Source organism: Procambarus clarkii, chromosome 43 (genome assembly GCF_040958095.1).
Source record: "Procambarus clarkii isolate CNS0578487 chromosome 43, FALCON_Pclarkii_2.0, whole genome shotgun sequence".
Taxonomy (NCBI): Eukaryota; Metazoa; Arthropoda; class Malacostraca; order Decapoda; family Cambaridae; genus Procambarus; species Procambarus clarkii.
Window position 1 is genome coordinate 16,020,845 of NC_091192.1, and position 21,383 is coordinate 16,042,227.

The 21,383-nt window shown below is 41.2% G+C and overlaps 1 protein-coding gene across 1 annotated transcript in view; it reads left to right on the top strand.

Moving 5' to 3' along the window:
• Positions 1 to 21,383, top strand: part of LOC123755778 (RING finger protein unk) — a 102,933-nt gene that overhangs the window by 30,357 nt on the left and 51,193 nt on the right.

Consider the following 21,383-nt stretch of genomic DNA (forward strand, 5'->3'; position numbering starts at 1 on the left):
AATGTATTGCGCAGTTTCGGTTTTGTTGCTGAAATCGACTATATATGTATTACGCGGTTTAAGGGTTAGTGGTCTGTGGGTCTCAAAATGAGTCGGGGAACATGGGTGTCCGGTTTCTATTTCCCTTGATGTATCTGGTAGTGGCAAAAATAGTTGCCAAACAATATGAAAATACTGTTAAAGTGTACTGTCATACTATGTAAAAGTATCTCGTAATGTCAGATCTTAACACTCATTGGTTCGCAAGAAAAAAGCTGTTGTACCCACGTCTGACACCTATGCATGCTATTCTAAACCCTGACCCTATGAGGCTTGACATCAGAGAACCAGGCATATTATTCTAGAAATGTTCCCTAATAATATGGAAATAATGAGAAGCGTAATATAAACAATAATATATATGGTTGTGAAATTTCCTTACAAATGGGTGACATGCCTCAACATCTGGACTACAGTACAATATTATATGTGAAGTCTATTCTCATGTCGTTTGATAGAAAAATCCCTCATCTTTCAATTTATAACATAAGTTGTGCAATAAACTTAATCACTATTTTGTACATAAGTTGTGCAATAAACCTAATCACTATTTTGTAGTCGTCTGTGAATGCCAGTAACTTTAGTGTCTCGGGACTGGGAACTTTACCCCTATGCTTATTTATAACTTGACCTAATATTATCTTCTAATATGGTCCAAGGGTCACACATAATTACTGTATGCTTTAATAAAAATACATTACATAAAAATCAGCTTAGTGGAATTAAAAAGTAGACCACTAATATTTTGTCTGGTTGGACAACTGTCAACTGTCTCACTTTTATGATCTCATGTTGTTGGTGTTAGAATTAATCATCCATTATACTGAACCTCCATATAACCTCATCTCTGGTGAGCACTTAGCTCAGATAGTAGTAGGGTACTTGTGGCCAAATATTGTGATTATCTAGGTAGAGAAGCTGTAGTCCCTGTGGGTATAGGTGGTTGCTATGTGCTGCAGAGAGAGGCAGAGGCTGTATCATTACTGTGCATGTGTGGCAAGAATAATTGAGCTCTTAACTTTATGTTTCTATGAAAATATTTTAGTTGGTACTTATAATTTTTCAACCAAACTTGACACAAATGGAACTAGAAAGAATATATGCAGTATATCAATTGTAGGTGTTGTAAAATTGTATAATATTGATGTTGGGTGGGTGTCACATACTGTGAAGAGATAAAAAGCTGCTCTGTGCTCGCTCTTTTCCATCCAGGGGAAAGGATCCCAGACATAACACATTGGTTAGTAACTGTCACTTTATGAGCAAGGGTATTGTTAATCTGTTATTATTTTGAGCTAATTTGATTGCTATTGGGACACAAACTAGGATGTTAGGGAGGAACAGGCCCAAAACCACTCTGGATTTTGTCTTTTCTTAAAGGAAACTGTTTGCGTTCACTCTAATTTGTGAAGCTTGGACTGAAAGGGAGCCATTATGGATATTATTGTTTGCAGGAGTGGTGGATCTTCATGGGAGTGTTGTGATCAGCAAGTTTGTGACCTTCCGAGTGAGTGGTGAGGCCCATGTTGGTATTGCTGAGACTTGTGGGGCGTGGTGCCTAGACAGCCATGAGAGTTGGCAGGATGGTTTTGATGATCGGCGGGGGGTCTGAGGAACGTGTCATTTAGTGCTCATCAATTGCAAGTCAAACCATTCTCTTTAAGGTACTTAATTTACATATTTCTCTTTGAGTCTGGACCAACATTTGTCATAAATAACTGCAAACTTATGTTAATTTTGGTTAATAATTACAATGGCTTTTTTTTAACCATACTTCACATGGTCATGATGTACCTTAATTCATGGGAGGGTGTAGTCAGGAGCAGTCATGTAGGTCAGATAAATAAGGTGTTAATTTTTTTTCATTATAAGTTTGATAAAATGAAAATGAGACATGGGTGAAATGAGAAAGTACAGCATTATAGTTGGCAACAAAAACATATGCACATGGATGGACTTGTATGAGAGTAGTGTATGTCAACATCATTGACATCTTCTAAACATTATATGATAACAGGGCTACACCACAAGAATAGTCATCCTGTAACAATTCTTAGGTAATTACACACTCATTCGTATTCATAGACAAAATATATACAGTACAATTATAGATGCAATATTGAAATGGTTTGGGTATGTTGACCTTACTCTCAATGGGAGAGAATTGTTATATCAAGTTAAGAATAGACAGGTGGAAAGATATTCAGATATCCAGTGGAGAAACAACACACCTTTGTGACACTGGTGTAAGAACACTGCCAGTGGAGAAACAACACACCTTTGTGACACTGGTGTAAGAACACTGCCAGTGGAGAAACAACACACCTTTGTGACACTGGTGTAAGAACACTGCCAGTGGAGAAACAACACACCTTTGTGACACTGGTGTAAGAACACTGCCAGTGGAGAAACAACACACCTTTGTGACATTGGTGTAAGAACACTGCCAGTGGAGAAACAACACACCTTTGTGACACTGGTGTAAGAACACTGCCAGTGGAGAAACAACACACCTTTGTGACACTGGTGTAAGAACACTGCCAGTGGAGAAACAACACACCTTTGTGACACTGGTGTAAGAACACTGCCAGTGGAGAAACAACACACCTTTGTGACACTGGTGTAAGAACACTGCCAGTGGAGAAACAACACACCTTTGTGACACTGGTGTAAGGAACACTGCCAGTGGAGAAAAAACACACCTTTGTGACACTGGTGTAAGAACACTGCCAGTGGAGAAACAACATGACAGAGAGAAATGGTATTTGAAATTACAAAGGTAATGAAAATGCAGGTGGCACTGAAAGATATAGTCAGTGAATAAAATAAATGGACAGACATTGTTGATGCAGTGCAAAATCTGCTTGATTATATTTCAGAAAAGGTATTCTGTGTGAAGAACTATTTTGCTTAAAAGTACAACAGCCTTAGTACATTGCTTGTCACAGCTACTTATGTGATATGTATTAACCCTATTGCTGGAGCGCCCCCATGAAGAAACTAAGCAGCACATTAGGAATAGGTAGTATAATAATTTGGTTCACAGATGCAGGCGGCATTACACTTAAGGAATAAAGCTGCAAGAACGGGTGGCAGAATTGCATCATCGTATCATTGCAGTTAGAGAGAGAACCGATGAATGTAATAGAGGATGCAATATTCCTCCAAGAGGTTACCAGGTAGTTAGAACCAGCCAGCAGCACTTCATACCAGGTATGATAACAGTGAGGACTATTTTGATAGGGGGTAGGTGTTAACACTATCGTGCCCCGGGCATGCACGCTGCCAACTTAGAGGTCATGCGCCCGATGTGTGGGCGAGCGTGCGGGCAAGTGCGCGGTGACACTGAAATGTGTATACTCGTTTCAGGTTTCTCTCCTTAACCCTTTAACTGCGCAACACGCCAGCAGGCCCTTGTCTGGGGGTGTGCTACGTGCCTCTGGGTATTTGTATTTTTCACGTTCCTTTCAAAACTCCCGCGGCTACATGGGGTTCACATCAGCTTCTTCAGGGTTCTTGTAAAGAGACGCCATCTTTAACCCTTCAATTGCGCATCGCATCATATGATGCTTTGACCGACTTGCAGTAAATTGCGCATCGCATCATGTGTTGCTTTGGAGTACTACGCAAGATTTAAACGGCCCGCGGATACACGGGGTTCACCACACCTTCATCAGGGCTCTTGTAAACAGATGCCATTTTTTAAAAAAAATCGTGGGCCAAATTCCCGGGTGTGAGGGGCCTCAGTATTGAGTGAGCAACCAAGCCTGACGCACGCAGCATGAGCTAACAGCACTGCTGTTCAGCTTGTGACCACAGCATCGCCTAAAAATGCCAAATTATACTTGTTCATGCTATTATGTAGCGATGATATTATTACAGAAGACCCCTGACTGTGATAAAACTGACCAGGGTTCTGATAATAGTAGGATTGTGGTGATATTTAGCGCTGTGCGCCATGGAGGGAGGAGTAATGCTGTGGGAGGGAGGGTAGTGGCGATGTCTTCTGACTGTGTGGCCACCTTTTATTGACTGCACTCACTATACCAGCTTAGTGGTTCGCTATGGTGAACACAAATGTAGTTACTTATATATAACGTGTGTATAGAGGGTATAAACAGCAAGAGTAGGTTGGGAGCCACCATTTTGGCGAGGGTGGTGGCGTCGTCTGCACGACGCCACCATGCAGACGACGGTGTTGTTTACTGGTTACCACGATGGTCTTTGGTCACCATACCAGTTTACTTGTACAAATATGGTGAATAAAACAGGTAGATATTTATATATAATGTGTGTATATAGCGTAATAACACCACATAGTATTGTTGGAGGAGAAATATTAGTGCGTCTGGCCTTGACAGCGGCATCCATCAGCTGACTGTGTGAGGTCCTATGTCTTTGTGCCTTTACTCACCATACAAGCTTAGCTGTACAGTTATGGTGAACAAAACATGTAAATACTTATATATAACGTCTGTATATAAGAGCAAAAACAGTATTGTGGGAGGAGAATGTGGGTGAGTCAGGTGACTTGCGGGAGGGCGTGAGTGGCTGGCTGGTACACGGCGGTCACTCCTCGTTACTTTTTTACTCATAATAGCAACTTAGTGGTTCGTTATGGTGAACAAAACATGCAGATACTTGTATATAGCCTGTGTATATAGTGTAATAACCAACAAAGTATTTGTTCACTGATTGATGAACATAATTGAATCAACAATATGCACACCATATTTATGAGTACAGCGATGATTCACTCATTTTATTATATAAATATATCAAACTACATGCTATTGAATAATATTACAGCAAAAAACTATGAAAAATCAATCAGAGACATTGAAATAATTAGGTAATTATCTCTTTGTGGCAACTCCGGCCTGACAGCTGGCGATCAACAGACCGCCTGGGACGCACACTGAGTCAGCTCCTGTTTTTTGCCAGACTTCCCCGCCCTATAGTGGGCAATATATGCCACTTATGATTTTTTTATTTTTCCCATGATCAGTGAACACAAATTAACCCTTAACACTTTCGTGCACCCCGCGCGCCACCCCTCGACAGGGCGATATGGGCCCCAGCATGTCACGGAAGCGCGCGTCAATTCCGAAAAGTGTATCCTCTCTTCAACTTTGTCACCTCAATTTTCGTTCTACGAGATTAAATTTGGTATCATTGTGTTCGCAATAAAATTCTCTACAGCACTAAATGCATATAAACTCCAAAAGCCCGGCTAATTACCCGCAGCAAGCAGAGAAAGTGCGAACGAGTTACCCGGGAGCGCGCAAACGCGATAAAATGTTTTCACTATTTTCACTCTGGTCACCTCAATTTTCGTCCTAGGTCTTCCATTTTGGTCTCAATGGGTTCATAATAGAATTCTCTAGAGGAATATTAGCATATAAAATAAAAAACCTGGTCACGCTCCAACCGCCGACGAGTTGAAGACGGGCCACGCGTTAGCCATGAGTGAGCGCTCAGACGCCTTCCTGCTACACTCCCAATTCCCGCCCACATATGTTTAGTATTATTTCCTGGTGGTAATCTCAATTTTCGTGTTACAGCACTCATTTAGATATGAAAGTGTTCCTAATAGAATTCTTCAGATGGATATGTGCATATAAGGGCCAATTGAAGAACAACATTGCCTGTACAATACGGGAAAGTATGAAAAAAATAAATAAATAAATAATAAAAAAATTTGCATTTACCACCTCAGTGTTGTGTGTTGAACATGACATGCGTTGAACATTTGTTTTATCCACTCCACCTGCTCCTGGAAAACGTTTCCTGCAGGGTCAACCCATGTTTTGTATAGGTGGAGTGGATGGTGGGAGTTAGTCTCACATGCTTGTACTTCTCCTGTACACTACTCAGCTTCTGCTTTTCACGCCTTTCTTTCGCAATTTTCTTCCTGGAAGGGCCTTGTTCATGATCACTATCCATCGTGGAATAAGCGTAGATAGTTTCTGAAGCTGCAGTAAGAAATATAGCCACGGAAAATAGCCGAAATGTTCACACGTTTGAGACGCGAGGGGAGGCGACACCGGTCACAACAGTGGAGCGAAAACAATGGGCCGACGGCGTGTGCCGCGCCGCCTGCGGGCCACTAGGCGCAACAAAGAAAATGGGAAGACATCGGCGCGCATTTTAAAACCAGTCCCAAAAAAATTGGATAAAAACCTGATTTTTGGCGAATTTTTAAAGTGGATGACGCAATGCTGCGTCATCCCCGGCATTACCGCCAGTAAACGGATGACGCAATGCTGCGTCATGCCCGGGCGAAAGTGTTAACATGCTCGGGGTTTAATATCCTGTCATCCCCACAGGCGCATGTCATTTTGAAAAAAAAAAAAACTTTTTTTTTCTTCCTAACCTGTTAATTTGTGTTCACTGATCACGGGAAAAATAATAAAAAAATCGTAAGTGGCATATATTGCCCGCTATAGGGCGGGGAATTCTGGCAAATTATAGGTGCTGACTCAGCGTGCGTCCCAGGTGGTCTGTTGCTCGCAAGCTGTCAGGCCGGAGTTGCCACAAAGAGACAATTACCGAATTATTTCAATGTCTCTGATTGATTTTTCATACTATTTTTGCTGTAATATTATTCAATAGTGTGTAGTTTGATATATTTATATAATAAAATGAGTGAATCATTGCTGTACTCAAAAATATGGTGTGCATATTGTTGATTCAATTATGTTCTTCAATCAGTGAACAAATACTTTGTCGGTTATTACATTATAAGCACAGGTTATATATAAGTATCTGCATGTTTTGTTCACTATAACGAACCACTAAGTAGCTATTATGAGTCAAAAAGTAACGAGGAGTGACCGCCGTTTACCAGCCAGTCACTCCCGCCCTCCCTCCAGTCATCTGACTCCCCCACATTCTCCTCCCACAATAATGTTTTTGCTATAATTCACTATATACAGACGTTATATATAAGTATCTACATGTTTTGTTCACAATAACTGTACATCTAAGCTTGTATGGGGAGTAAAGGCACAAAGATGTGGCTACTCACACAGTCAGCTGATCGGCGGCCGCCCTCAAGGCCAGACGCACTAATATTTCTCCTCCAACAATACTGTGTGGTGTTATTACGCTATATACACATATTATATATAAATATCTACCTGTTTTATTCACCATACTTGTACAAATAAACTGGTATGGTGCCCAAAGACCATCGTGGTAACCAGTAAACAACACTGTCGTCTGCACGGTGGCGTCGTGCAGACGACGCCACCGCCCTCACCAAAATGGCGGCTCCAAACCTTCTCTTGCTGTTTATACCCTCTATACACACGTTATATATAAGTATCTACATTTGTGTTCACCATAGCGAACCACTAAGCTGGTATGCTGAGTGCAGTCAATAAAAGGTGGCCACACACAGTCAAGACATCGCCACCACCCTCCCTCCCACAGCATTACTCCTCCCTCCATGGCGCACAGTGCTAAATATCACCACAATCCTGCTATTATCAGAACCCTGGTCAGTTTTATCACAGTCAGGGGTCTTCTGTAGTAATATCATCGCTACATAATAGCATGAACAAGTATAATTTGGCATTTTTAGGCGATGCTGTGGTTACAAGCTGAACAGCAGTGCTGTTAGCTCATGCTGCGTGCGTCAGGCTTGGTTGTTCACTCAATACTGAGGCCAATAACACCCGGGAGTTTGGCCCACGATTTTTTTTTTAAATTGCGTCTGTTTACAAGAGCCCTGATGAAGGTGTGGTGAACCCCGTGTATCCGCGGGCTGTTTAAATCTTGCGTAGTACTCCAACACATCATATGACGTGATGCGCAGTTGACTGGAACAACGTCCAGCACGTCATATGACGTGATGCGCACTTTAACGGTTAACAGGTTAGGAAAAAAAAAAATTTTTTTTTTTTTTTTTTGGTATGCGCCTGTGGGTGTCAAATGATATATAGCCATGCGCCATTTAAGGGTTAAAAGAAATCGTGGTCCACATTTCCGGGTGTGGGAGCCTCACTAGTGAGTCAGCAACCAAGGCTGGCGCTCGCAGTATGAGCGCACAGCACTGCTGTTCAGCGCATGACCACAGCATCGCCTAATAATGTCAAATATATATATAATCTGTATTATTTAGCCATGATAGTATTGTAGAAGAGCCTGAGTGTGATAATGTCTGGGTACAATGTTCAAATATCAGTGATTCAATGCTGTTCACAGCGCTAGCCACAGCACCACAGCATTATTCCGTCCATCTAGGAATCTTCAAACGACTTTTTAGGTTCCTTTTCAAAATAAACTTGTGGTCAATTATTTATTTACAGGAATTAGTGACCAGGATTGTGGTTATAATTAGCGGCATTGTGAGTAGTATTGTAGGAGGAGGAGTTTTGGTGAAGGGAGGAAGGGAGAGAGGTAGCCTCACTGTGTGGCGGCTACTCTTGTTTTGCTCACCATACTAGCTTCATGGTTCACTATGGGGAACACACATGTACATGGATATATACAGTGTGTGTGTGTATAGTGTAATAACAGCTCCAGGAGTATGTTGAGAGGAGCTATTTTGGTGAGGGAGGTGACGTAATCGTAGCGTCGTCTGCTGTCTGCTGTGTGATTTCTCATGCAGTGTATGGTGGCCACTGTGCTGTTTGGATACAATACCGGCTTACTTGCATAGTTCTGGTAAATAAAACATGTAGATAGGTATATATAACATGTGTAAATAGTGTAATAAAAACAATAACAGTGTGGTAGGAGGAGAAATGTTGGCGAGTAAGATGTTGGAGTGAGGGAGGGCTGGCTGGGTGTGGCTGCTCACCCTCGCGGTGTTCTAAGTGTGTTGATGGTGAATGTATGTAGTGTGTGACAGTGTATAGTGTGTACATATGTTGTAAATATACATAAATGAACATGTAACATTGGTGTGAATAACTATGATGGGAGGAGCAATGATGGCGGATACAATGTTGGAGGAGTGAGGGAGGGCTGGCTGGGTGTGACAGCTCACACTCGCAGTGTTCTGAATGTGTTGGTGAATGTATATAGTGTGTGACAGTGTATAGTGTATAAATAGAATGTATATATACATAAATTAGCATGATATGTGGTAAATATGTGCAACATATGTGTACACAAGTGTCATGCACGTAACACAGTGTCCTCGGACAGTACGGATGTTTTACTGCCATAATATAGTGTATGTGTTCATTATACATAGGATTAGCATGTAAAAACAAATAAAATGTATTTGGAACTGTGCGCAAAAAATGAAAAAAATATATTCGCGGCAACTCGCGCGCCCCGGCGCCCTACTGGCCCAGGGAGCGTAGGACACGGGTGAATGGGGAATGATGACGTTACGCGCCAACTTACAGACCCCATAGCAGCCAAAGTAAGTACAAGTTCGAAATTTTTTTGACATACCCATACTGAGGGAAGGGTTTTTGGCACTTAAAAAAAAAAAAAAAATTTCAAGAAAATTTATTTCCTGCGCACTGGGGGGTGTCATATTTAGAGGCGGCACAGTTAAAGGGTTAATTCTCGTGCTACGTCGTTCGTTTTGGTATCATTGTGTTTGCAAGTAAATTCCCTACAGGTGTATATGCATATAATGTACAAAAGCCTGGCGTGACTCCCAACAGCAAAGCCTAAGGTTGGCAAAAGTTACCCGTGAGCGCACAAAATCAGTAAAATATGTATACTCGTTTCAGTTTTCTCACCTTAATTCTCGTGCTACGTCATTTGTTTTGATATCATTGTGTTCGCAATTAAATTCCCTACAGGTGTATATGAATATAATGTACAAAAGCCCGGCGTGCCTCCCCTGCAGGAAAGCCTAAAGTTACCCGTAAACGAGCACCAGTTTGTACACCGCAACCTAATGTGTGTACTCGTTCAGTTTGATAACATCAATTTTCGTGTTATGTATTTCATTTTGGTATCAAATTGTTCACAATAAAAAGGGGCGTATTTTAAAACTAGTCCCATAATAATAGAGCAATAACTGGAATTTTAACAAATATTTTAATTCTGGAAGCTCATCATCACAAAATTATTTATATCTTTCCAGTGTTCTGACAAATTTTTGTGTTACATCTTTCATTTTGGTATCAAATTGTTTGCAATGTAAAGGTGCGCATTTTAAAACTAGTCCCAACATAATAGCACAATAAATAGAATTTTAAGAAATATTTTAAAGTTTAGACCAAAAACGTATTTATAATCTTTCAGGTGTTCGGACATCAAGTTTCGTGTTACATCTTTCATTTTGGTATCAAATTGTGCGCACTCTAAACGCGCTTATTTTGAAACTATCCCGAGGTCGATTGGATAAAAAATGAGTTTTATACAAATATTTTTGGAGTGGACGCGAGTGCTGTCCTCGGCTAGGACTCGAGAGAAAAAAAGTGAACGTGATCGGTGTATAAAGTGAGCGATAGTGTTAATTAAAACCCTCAATAACTACACAAAGGTCAAGGGATAATGATAAATGCAATGGAAAAATGCCCGAGCATACCAGTAATAGAAAAGCTAAACACAGTGGTAAGGAGAGCCAAAGCAAAGATCCTAACATTTGGTGATTTTAACCATACGGAAATACACTGGTCAACAAGGAATACTCACTGTGGAGATGAAAGAGAGAGAGCAAGATTTGTGGACACTACTAACAAACACTGCCTGTGGCAGCATATCAAGAGCCAACAAAGAGAAAGAGGTGACAACCTACCAGCTACCCTAGACCTGGTGTTATCTAAAAGGAAGATGTAGAGAACTAACAACGTGAGGTGCCACTAGGATCCAGTGATCACTGCATTATCGTGATTACATTGTAGAACTATGAGTATTTGAAATGGGATAAAGAGCATGAGAGACTACAGAAGTGGGGACTGCATGAGGGTTAGGGATTATCTGCAGGAGGTTCAGTGGGAGACTAAAATGGAAGAAAAGTCAGCAAATGAGATTATGTAACTCATAACACAGATATGCAAAGAAGCAATAGAACAGTTCATACCTCTCAGAGAGAAGTGAACAAAAGGAGAACATCAAACCTATGATTCAACAGACAATGTAAGGAGGAAAAGAACACAAATGGGTAGGAGGCAGGGCATAAAGAGCTAGATGTCACTTCCCTGTAGACGCTGATGGGTAAGCACCCTGTCTCCACCTCCCAAACTTTGCCTATCCTTAAACGGAATATTCATGATTTATACTATGATGTTTTAGCGTATTTTTCCTCAAGCTTACAATAATTTGAGAAATTTTATCTTCTCAACAGTGCTGGTGGGAAGGGGGGAGGATTTCCAAACTAATGTGACAGCATGAAGTTTAATGAAAGGGTTTAGACTGCATTATATGGTAGACTAAGAAAGTTGGGTAACATAAGTTGGATTACTAAGGCTGTTGAGAACATATTAAATATTTGTACCATGCTCCTTGTGATCAGTAAAAAAAAAAAAACACTTATACAGTATTGTGGGGGCTGAGGTTTGGCTCTTTGGTCCTGCCTCTCAACTGTCAATCAAGTGGTGTACAGGTTTCATAGTTTATTGGGCTCCTTCACATTTACATTTGAAACTGTGTATGGAGTCTATCTTCACCCAACTCATCATCCTGAAATAATAGTGCTTATAGTAACTGCACCAATATGTAGTGATGACCACCAGTAAACCACTTTTTGCACTATACATTTTATTGAGTCTGGAAAAAGTCATGCTAAAAACTAAACTTAAATATTCCTAGACCTAGTATAGGACACACATGTACTATATTAGGCCTAAGATTGGTAGGAGAGGCTAGGTCAGGTCTTATACAGTGGAACCTCGAATAACGAATTTAATCCGTTCCAGCACCGAGCTCGTTATGTGAAATGCTTCGTCTTTCAAAACGAATTTCCCCATTGACAATAATGGAAATCAAATTAATCTGTTCTACCACCCAAAAACATCAATATGATATTCGATGGTTTAAATAATGGAGCAGCCTACCTTACATACACTGAACAAACCTTTATGACATTTTTCTTTCTTCAAATTTGTTCAATTTTTTTTTTTTCATATTTTGTATAGCAAAAAGTTCATTCAGTGTTTGTCAGGTGGGCAGCTCCATGTTTCTTAAAAAAAAAAAAAAAAAAATGAAAAATAAAAAACTGTTGAAACAATTTGGAAAAATGGACAAATGCCATATAGGTTCATTAACCCTTAACATGCTAGGGGTATAATATCCTTTGTTCCCCACAGGCGCATGTAATTTTGAAAAAAAAAAAAATTATTTTTTCTTCCTAACCTGTTAATTTGTGTTCACTGATCATGGGAAAAATAATAAACAAAATCGTAAGTGGCCTATATTGCCCGCTATAGGGCGGGGAAGTCTGGCAAAAAACAGGCACTGACTCGGCGTGCGTCCCAGGCGGTCTGTTGATCGCCAGCTGTCAGGCCGGAGTTGCCACAAAGAGATAATTACCTAAATATTTCAATGTCTCTGATTGATTTTTCATAGATTTTTTGCTGTAATATTATTCAATAGTGTGTAGTTTGATATATTTATATAATAAAATGAGTGAATCATCGCTGTACTCAAAAATATGGTGTGCATATTGTTGATTCAATTATGTTCATCAATCAGTGAACAAATACTTTGTCGGTTATTACACTATATACACAGGCTATATATAAGTATCTGCATGTTTTGTTCACCATAACGAACCACTAAATAGCTATTATGAGTCAAAAAGTAACGAGGAGTGACCGCCGTGTACCAGCCAGCCACTCACGCCCTCCCTCAAGTCATCTGACTCACCCACATTCTCCTCCCACAATACTGTTTTTGCTTTTATTCACTATATACAGATGTTATATATAAGTATCTACATTCGTGTTCACCATAACGAACCACTAAGTTGGCATGCTGAGTGGCAGTGCCAGTGGCAGCCTGCCACTGGTTGTTACTTCCTCCCTCCCTCAAGTCACCAGACTCACCCACATTCTCCTCCCACAATACTGTTGTTGCTTTTATTCACTATATACACAGACGCTATATATAAGTATCTACATTCATGTTCACCATAACGAGCCACTAAGTTGGTATGCTGAGTGGCAGTGACAGTGGCAGGCAGTGGCAGCCCACCACTGGCTGCCACTCCCTCCCTCCCTCACCTCACCAGACTTGCCACCATTCTCCACCCACCATACTGTTTTTGCTTTTATATACAGATGTTATATATAAGTATTTACATATTTTGTTCACCATAACTGTACATCTAAGCTTGTATGGTGAGTAAAGGCACAAAGATGTAGGACCTCACACAGTCAGCTGATGGCTGCCGCCCTCAAGGCCAGACGCACTAATATTTCTCCTCCAACAATACTGTTTGTGGTGTTATTACGCTATATACACACATTATATATAAATATCTACCTATTTTATTCACCATACTTGTACAAGTAAACTGGTATGGTGCCCAAAGACCATCGTGGTAAACAGTAAACAACACCGTCATCTGCACGGTGGCGTCGTGCAGACGACGCCACCACCCTCGCCAAAATGGCGGCTCCCAACCTTCTCCTCTTGCTGTTTATACCCTCTATACACACGTCATATATAAGTATCTACATTTGTGTTCACCATAGCGAACCACTAAGCTGGTATGGTTGTAATGGTATATGCACACCATAGCCCCTTCCCCCCTTTCCCCTTCCCCTTTGCCCTTCCCCCCTTTCTCTTCTCCTTCCTCTTCCCCTTCCCTTCTCTTGCTTGCCTACCCTCCCTTGGGTCATTTGTCTTTTGTCACGGGGATCATAAACAGCTTGAAGCCACTTGCTCTCCTCTCTCTCCTGTCCTCCGGGCCAGTGACGAATTTGGGTATATTACCCCGGGGCTAATAAACTTGGGATCTCAAGTTACACGTGGGTGCCCAGCCAGGAAAGTCGTTGGTGTCTTCCCAGTTTTTGGAGGTTTCTGTCAAGAGGAATTGACCCTTATGGTCAAGCCTGATCCGGATTGGTTAAAGACATGTAGGGCTGGGGAGGCGGGGCCTCACAGGGTCGTGCCTGCCCATGCCATTGGCCCGGTTTCTAGAGCACCTAGTCATGGTAAAATCCATTGGCCATAGGCTTGGGATAGGCGGAGTTAATGTGGGCCTAGGAACTAGGGGGTGGAGCCTGTTCCACTGGAGAGCGTTTTCAATAAAGAAAAGTTTAGTGTGTCTGGGGACCTCGGCTGAGGTACATACAGGTCAACTGACCTGTGGGCAGCCAATCAACATCCTTTGGCAAGCTGCAGTATTGAAGGTATAGTGCACTTGAGTTCCTGTCCATGGTAAATATCCATTGTGCCTCTAGGGGAATAGAATAGGGGATATGGTGTGCATATACCATTACATGGTGAGTGCAGTCAATAAAAGGTGGCCACACACAGTCAGGAGATATCGCCACCACCCTCCCTCCCACAGCATTACTCCTCCCTCCATGGCGCACAGCGCTAAATATCACCACAATCCTGCTATTATCAGAACCCTGGTCAGTTTTATCACAGTCAGGGGATTCTGTAATAATATCATCGCTACATAATAGCATGAACAAGTATATTATGGTATTTTTAGGCGATGCTGTGGTCACAAGCTGAACAGCAGTGCTGTTAGCTCATGCTGCGTGCATCAGGCTTGGTAGCTCACTCAATACTGAGGCCCCTAACACCCGGAAGTTTGGCCCATGATTTTTTTTTTAAATGGCGTCTGTTTACAAGAGCCCTGATGAAGGTGTGGTGAACCCCGTGTATCCGCGGGCCGTTTAAATCTTGCGTAGTACTCCAACACGTCATATGACATGATGCGCAGTTGACTGGATCAACTTCCAACACTAAGGGTTAAGTGTTTGTCGGGTAGGCTGCTCCATTATGACAATCTTTCTTTGTTTCAAATGTGTTCCATTTTTATTTCATTTATTTCTCAATAATGGAGCAGCCTACCCGACAAACAACGAACAAACCTATATGGTATTTGTCTGTTTTCCAAATTGTTTCAACTTTTTTTTTTATAAGAAACATAGAGCTGCCTACCTGACAAACACCGAACGAACCTTTTGCTCTACAAAAAAATGAAAAAAGTTGAACAAATTTGAATAAAGAAAAATGTCATAAAGGTTTGTTCAGTGTATGTAATGTAGGTTGCTCCATTATTTAAAGCATCGAATATCATATTGATGTTTTTCATCATCGACTTTTCAAAAAAGTCGATGCTTTGTAACATCACAGCAGTCACCTCTTTACATCCCAGCATCATTAGCATCTTTAAACAAAAAATGATAATTTACTTGCATCATTGGAGGCTTCCGAGAATGTGCGAGAAGCAGCGCGGCCCTACCATGTGGTGTTGTCGTTTTTCAAACGAGCGCTCGCTAAACGAGACAAATGGTCTGCGATCGGGGCTCGTTACCCAAATTCCTCGCTAATTGAGGCGCTCGTCACTCGAGGTTTTACTGTATTTATGTTGCGGAAAAATAAGTTTCTAGTTTGTCCAAATTAAGTAATACAAAAGTGAACTTTCTGGTGGTCCATCGCTATATCTGGGTTCTTTTGATCAAATAGTTATTATAAATGCTTTAATTTTAGGAGTGTGGACTGCTCCAATGCATCCCTTCCTAGTACTGTGGTTCACAAATTTTTTCTCAACACCACTTCGGGAATAAGATTTGCTAACGACACACACAACTTTTATTGATGAGTGCATTAAAAAACCTTTTAGTGCTTGATTCAAAACATGGACCACAACTACTTTATTATATGATCGTGGGACATCCAGAAAGCATAAGACAATGCTTCTGCAAAAGAATGATTTATTGCCAGAATATTCTTACAGATGAGTCTCTTATACACGTAATCTAAAGTAAACATACAAACATAATGAGATGTAAGTTTGTTTCTATCAGGTAATCTCATTTATATTAAGTTTAATTTTGAGACACTTGAGTTCTCATTTCATCATCGCCTGATGCCTGACAGGCTTGGCTTTGGCTTTGGAGCTCATATATGGATATATTGGAGCTCATATATGGTGACATGTATAATATATTCTGAGATCAATCAGTGTTTTTGTTATTACACTACCTGTATATACACACGTTGTATATAACTATCTACATTTTTATGCACCATAATGAACCACAAAGATGGTGTGTTGAGAGTTTATATACACAGAACAAGAGTCCAAGGTCAGCCTAGCAGTCAACAGTGGGAGTGGCAGGGGCTGCCCAAGATACATTTGTACATAATTATTTCAGTGTCTGTGAATGGTTTTATATCTAGTTTTTTGCAGTAATAATATTCAATAGTGTGTAATTTGGGAGATTTATAGAGTTAAATGTGTGGAACATTGCTATTCTCAAAAATATGGGGCTCATATATAGTGAGCCGTATATTATATTTTTTTACCAACCAAACAGTAGTGTTGCTGTTATTATGCTATATACGCAAGTTACATATCACTATCAACATTTATATACACCATTACTAATAAGCACAATCGACCTGATAATGGTCCAGGACAGACCAAAACGTCGTCTCTTCAATTTCTAGTGTGTGGTTTGATCAACATTTTTCAGCCACGTTATTGTGACTTCATCTGCAAACTAATAAGCAGTTCTGGTGGGTGTGGTGATGATATCAAAACACAGCATGGAGCTACAAGCAGACAACGCCAGCAGTCATGATGGAAGACAATGCCTCCGATATTCTACACATCTTGCTATGACTAGCTACATAACTGCTGTTATCATCATATTTCTGTCACAAAATCCCGAATATGAATCCATTTCAACAGGGTTATATTGTGAAGGAACATAAGATCATTTCATGATGTGTAGATGCAGGAAACAATGGCTGGGTGCTGTGTCTGTACCTCATGCTGTGAATATCATAACTAGCATTGTATTCACTGATATCTGAGTGTTGTACATAGTCTTCATCACAGTCAGGATCATCTGACACTATCAATGCAAAATAATTTGTTACCTATTTTATTCATCTTTATTAAGTGGTGCTGTGGCCCCTAGCTGCACAGCGGTGCTGTGAGCTCCTGCTGCATGCGCCAGCCTTGGTCACACTCTCAGTACTGAGGTTCTCACAGCCAGCACGGATGCTGACAATTTTTTTTTTCAAGTTAGCGTCTGTTTACTGGAGTCCTGAGGCACAGGATGTGAACCCTGTGTACCCATGGGAATTTTAAATTGCTCCCTATACCTAAAAGTGCCATATGGCACTCTGCGCACCCCTGATCGGGCACCTTATTGCAGTGGTTAAGTAGGTCATCTTCTTGAGATGATTTCGAGGCTTAGCGTTCCCGCTGCCCGGTCCTCGACCAGGCCTCCTTTTTGTTACACACCCACAGGAAGCAGCCCGTCGCAGCTGTCTAACTCCCAGGTACCTATTTATTGCTAGGTAACGGGCATCAGGGTGAAAGAAACTGCCCATTTGTTTCCACCTCCACCGGGGATCGAACCTGGAACTTCAGGACTACGAATCTGAAGCGCTGTCCACTCGGCTGTCAGGCCCCTACGGGCCTGACATTAAGGCAAGGCAAGAGGTGGACAGTAAGTCCAGTCTTGACAGTAAGGCAAGACAGAGGTGGAGAGAGGTGAGGATACTCTATTTGACTACGTTACCAACCTTTCTTCTTCCCCTCTCTCTAAGCACCAGCAAGAACTTCTCGGACTTGGTCTCTCTTTTGCTACACCCTGACCCTTGCTGTGGCATCGACCTCATTAGTTCCTTTGATAGGTTTGTCAATTCTAACTCGAATACTCTTTCGGACTTATCTTTCTTCAGGGGAGGGCTCTTATCCCAGTTTTTTAGTTTGTTTTCTAAAAATCACCACCTTCCTCATCGCTTTCAGCTTGCCCTTGCCCCCCTGAAAGCTAACAACGCTATTCTTATCCTTCCTTCCGACAAGGGCAATTTGGTGGTTGTCCTTGACTGTGTGAGCTACCGCCAGAAAGCTGACATCTTGCTCTCTGACTCCCCCACATATGCACCTCGGGCTTCTAACCCTTTTGATTGTCATAAAACTTCCCTTAAACACAAACTAAGACAGCTCTCTAGTCATTGTCCTCCTGACTTTCGTCTGATAAAATGTTTGTGTCATCTGCCCTTCTCTTCCTTATTTCTATGGTCTAACCAAGCCTCATGAACATGGTGTTCATCTTCGTCCTTTCATTTCTTCAAAGGAGGGGGCTCTGTCGGCTATCCTCTTGCCTCCTGGATTGCTAAAACTCTGACATTGATCTTGGCACTTTTTCTCCTGCCCACCTTCATCACTCAGGGCTTCATAAAAAGACTGTGCCTGCAGCCCTCCTGTAAGATGCTTAGTCTTGATGTCGAGAGACTGTATACTAATGTTCCCCCTTGATGATGATCTCTCTTTCCTTAGTCATAAGGCAACCAAGGGCCTTCTTCATCTCAAACTTCCCACAGACGTTTTCCTTGAACTCATCAGACTTGTGTTGATTCTAACTCCTTCTCTTTCAATGAAAAATAGTTCTCTCAAACTTTTGGTGTCGCTGTGAGTTTCCCCTCTATCCCCTGTTCTTGCCAATCTCTGTATGGAATATTTGGAAACCATTTTCCTTCTCACTATTGATACTTGTCCCTCTCTCTGGCTTCGCTATGTTGATGACATTTTTACTTTATGGCCTCATGACCTTAGTCTTATCCAGCCTTTCCTCTCCTCTTTTTTAATCTGGCTCCTTCCATCCATTTCAAAGCTGAATGGTAATCTAATTCTCTCCTTCCTTTTCTTGAAGTTCACGTTCACAGCTGTGTTCGGGTTCTCTTTCGCTGTCTACTGCAAACCCATACATAGTGGCATGTACATTCACTTCTTTTCCTACAATCCTCCCTCTGTTACGAAAAGCGTCCTCGTCTCTCTTCCTCCGCGCTCTACACATCAGCAACACTCAGTTTCTTGATTCTGACATTTCCTTTATCTACAAATCTTTCTCTTGCCTTGGCTACCCTTTACATTTTATCAACTGTGTCTATTCTCAAGTTAAACGAAAATGTCTTTCATCCCAAACCTGTTTCCAACAGTCTCGTCAGTCCATTGTGCTCTGCCTTCCCTTCATATCTGAACTCAAAAATCTCGCTAATACCTTTCGTCCTCTTGACATAAAGCTCCCCTTTCAACAAACTAACACTCTTTGTAATACTATGGTTCACACTGCTGCTCCTGCTTCTAATGCTGCGTGTGTCTATTCTATTTCCTGTTCATCTTGTCCTCAACAATACTTTGGGGAACTGGCCGTACACTAAATGACAGACTTAGCCCTTAGGCTGCTTGTGTGATTATAGTTTGCAAAATGCCCAGGCAAAAGAAATAAAAAAAATAAAATAAAATATATTATCTTATAAAAGTGTTCATTTGTGTTCCCTGACCACAGGAAAAATAATACAAAAAAAATCATAGGCGACATATTTTGGCCACAATAGGGTGAGGAAGTCTGACAAAATTGAGGCGTTGACAGAGCACTCGTTGGAGGCGGTCAGCTCCACCCGAGCGGTCGGGAAGGAGTTGTCACAAAGATGATATTACCTAATTATTTCAATGTCTCTGATGGTTTTTTTCTTATTTTTTTCAGTAATGCAGTATTATTCAATAGTGTGTAGTGTGATATATTTATATAATAAAATGTGTTAATCATCTCTGTACTCAAAAGTATGGTGCGCATACTAGTGATGCAAGTATTATGTTCATAAAACAATAAACAAATAGTTTTGCTGTTATTACACTATATTCAGTACACAGATTATATATAAGTATCTGCATGTTTTGTTCACCATAGCGAACCACTAAGCTGGCACGGTGAGTCCTAACATCAAGAGTGGGCTGCAACACCCAGCCAGCCCTCCTTCACTCCTTCAACACCTAACTCACCAACTTTCATCCTCCTACAATACTGTGTGTGAATTTATTACATTATATACACATGTTATATATAAGTATCTATGTTTTGTTCACCATAACTGTACAACTAAGCTGGTATGGTGTCCAAACAACATAGTGGCAACAAAACACTGCATGACAAGTTACATAGCAGCCAGTAGACGACGCTAGGAGACGACGCCAACTCTCCCTCCTCCTCACCAAGATTACTCCTCCCACCCATACTACGCACATTGCTAATTATCACCACACTCCTGCTATTATCAGAATCCTGGTCACTAAATCCTGTAAATGAATAATTTTCCACAAGTTTATTTGTGGAAAGGAACACGAGAAGTCGTTTGAAGATTCTTAGATGGACGAAACAATGGCAGTGTGCTGTGGCTAGTGCTGTGAACATCTTGAACAGCATTGTGTTCACTGATATCTGAACATTGTACATAGTCTTTATCACAGTCAGGCTCTTCTGTAATACTATCATCGCTAAATAATACCAATTACATATATATAGTTTAACATTTTTAGGCGATGTTGTGGTCACAAGCTGAACAGCAGTGCTGTTAGCTCATGCTGTGTGCACCAGCCTTGGTTGATTACTCAGTACTGAGGCTCTCTCACCCAGGGATGTTCCCCACGATTTTTTTTTAGTGGCGTCTGTTTACAACAGTCCTGAGGAAGCTGATGTGAACCCCGTGGTTTAAAAGCGGGCTGTTTAAATCTTGCGCTGTAATCCAACACAGCTATAGCTGTGGTGTGCAATTTTGCAACAGCTACTCACCCCAGCTATAGCTGTGCTGCACAGTTAAGGGTTAAGGAACACAAAAGAAGTGTTAAGTCTGCAGACACAAACAATGCTCTCATCTGTCATGTTAGGGATTCTAATCATTCTATTGATTGGTCTACTAAAATCCTTCCTGCCTCTACTCTTCACAGACACCGTCTTGTCGAATCGGCTCTGATACACAACATGCCCAACATGATTCTTATTCCTGGCTTTGTTGCTGTTGACTCTTCACTTTCACAGTACATTCTCAAATGTTCTAACCTTTCTAACAAACGTGACAACATAAGCCTATGCCCCCCCCCTTTCTTGTTCTTTCTCTTCTTATTCTTGCATTCCCATTCTTATACACATTATTATCCCCTTCTTACACCTCTTTATTACACCCATATCATCTGTATCTTTTGCCTTGCTCTTACCTTTCTCTAAGAATTTCCTCCTCCTCACCTCTCTCCACTTCTCACTCTTGCCTTACTTTATGCCCGTGCCTTCCTTGCTCCCATCACAATCAACTTGATAATGGTCCAGGACAGACTGAAACGTCGTCGTCTCCTCATCTTCTGGTGTGTGGTTTAGTCTTGCTACCTCCAGCCACGTTATTGTGACTTATTGTCTGCAAAAAATACCTTTTTCTAGTACATACAG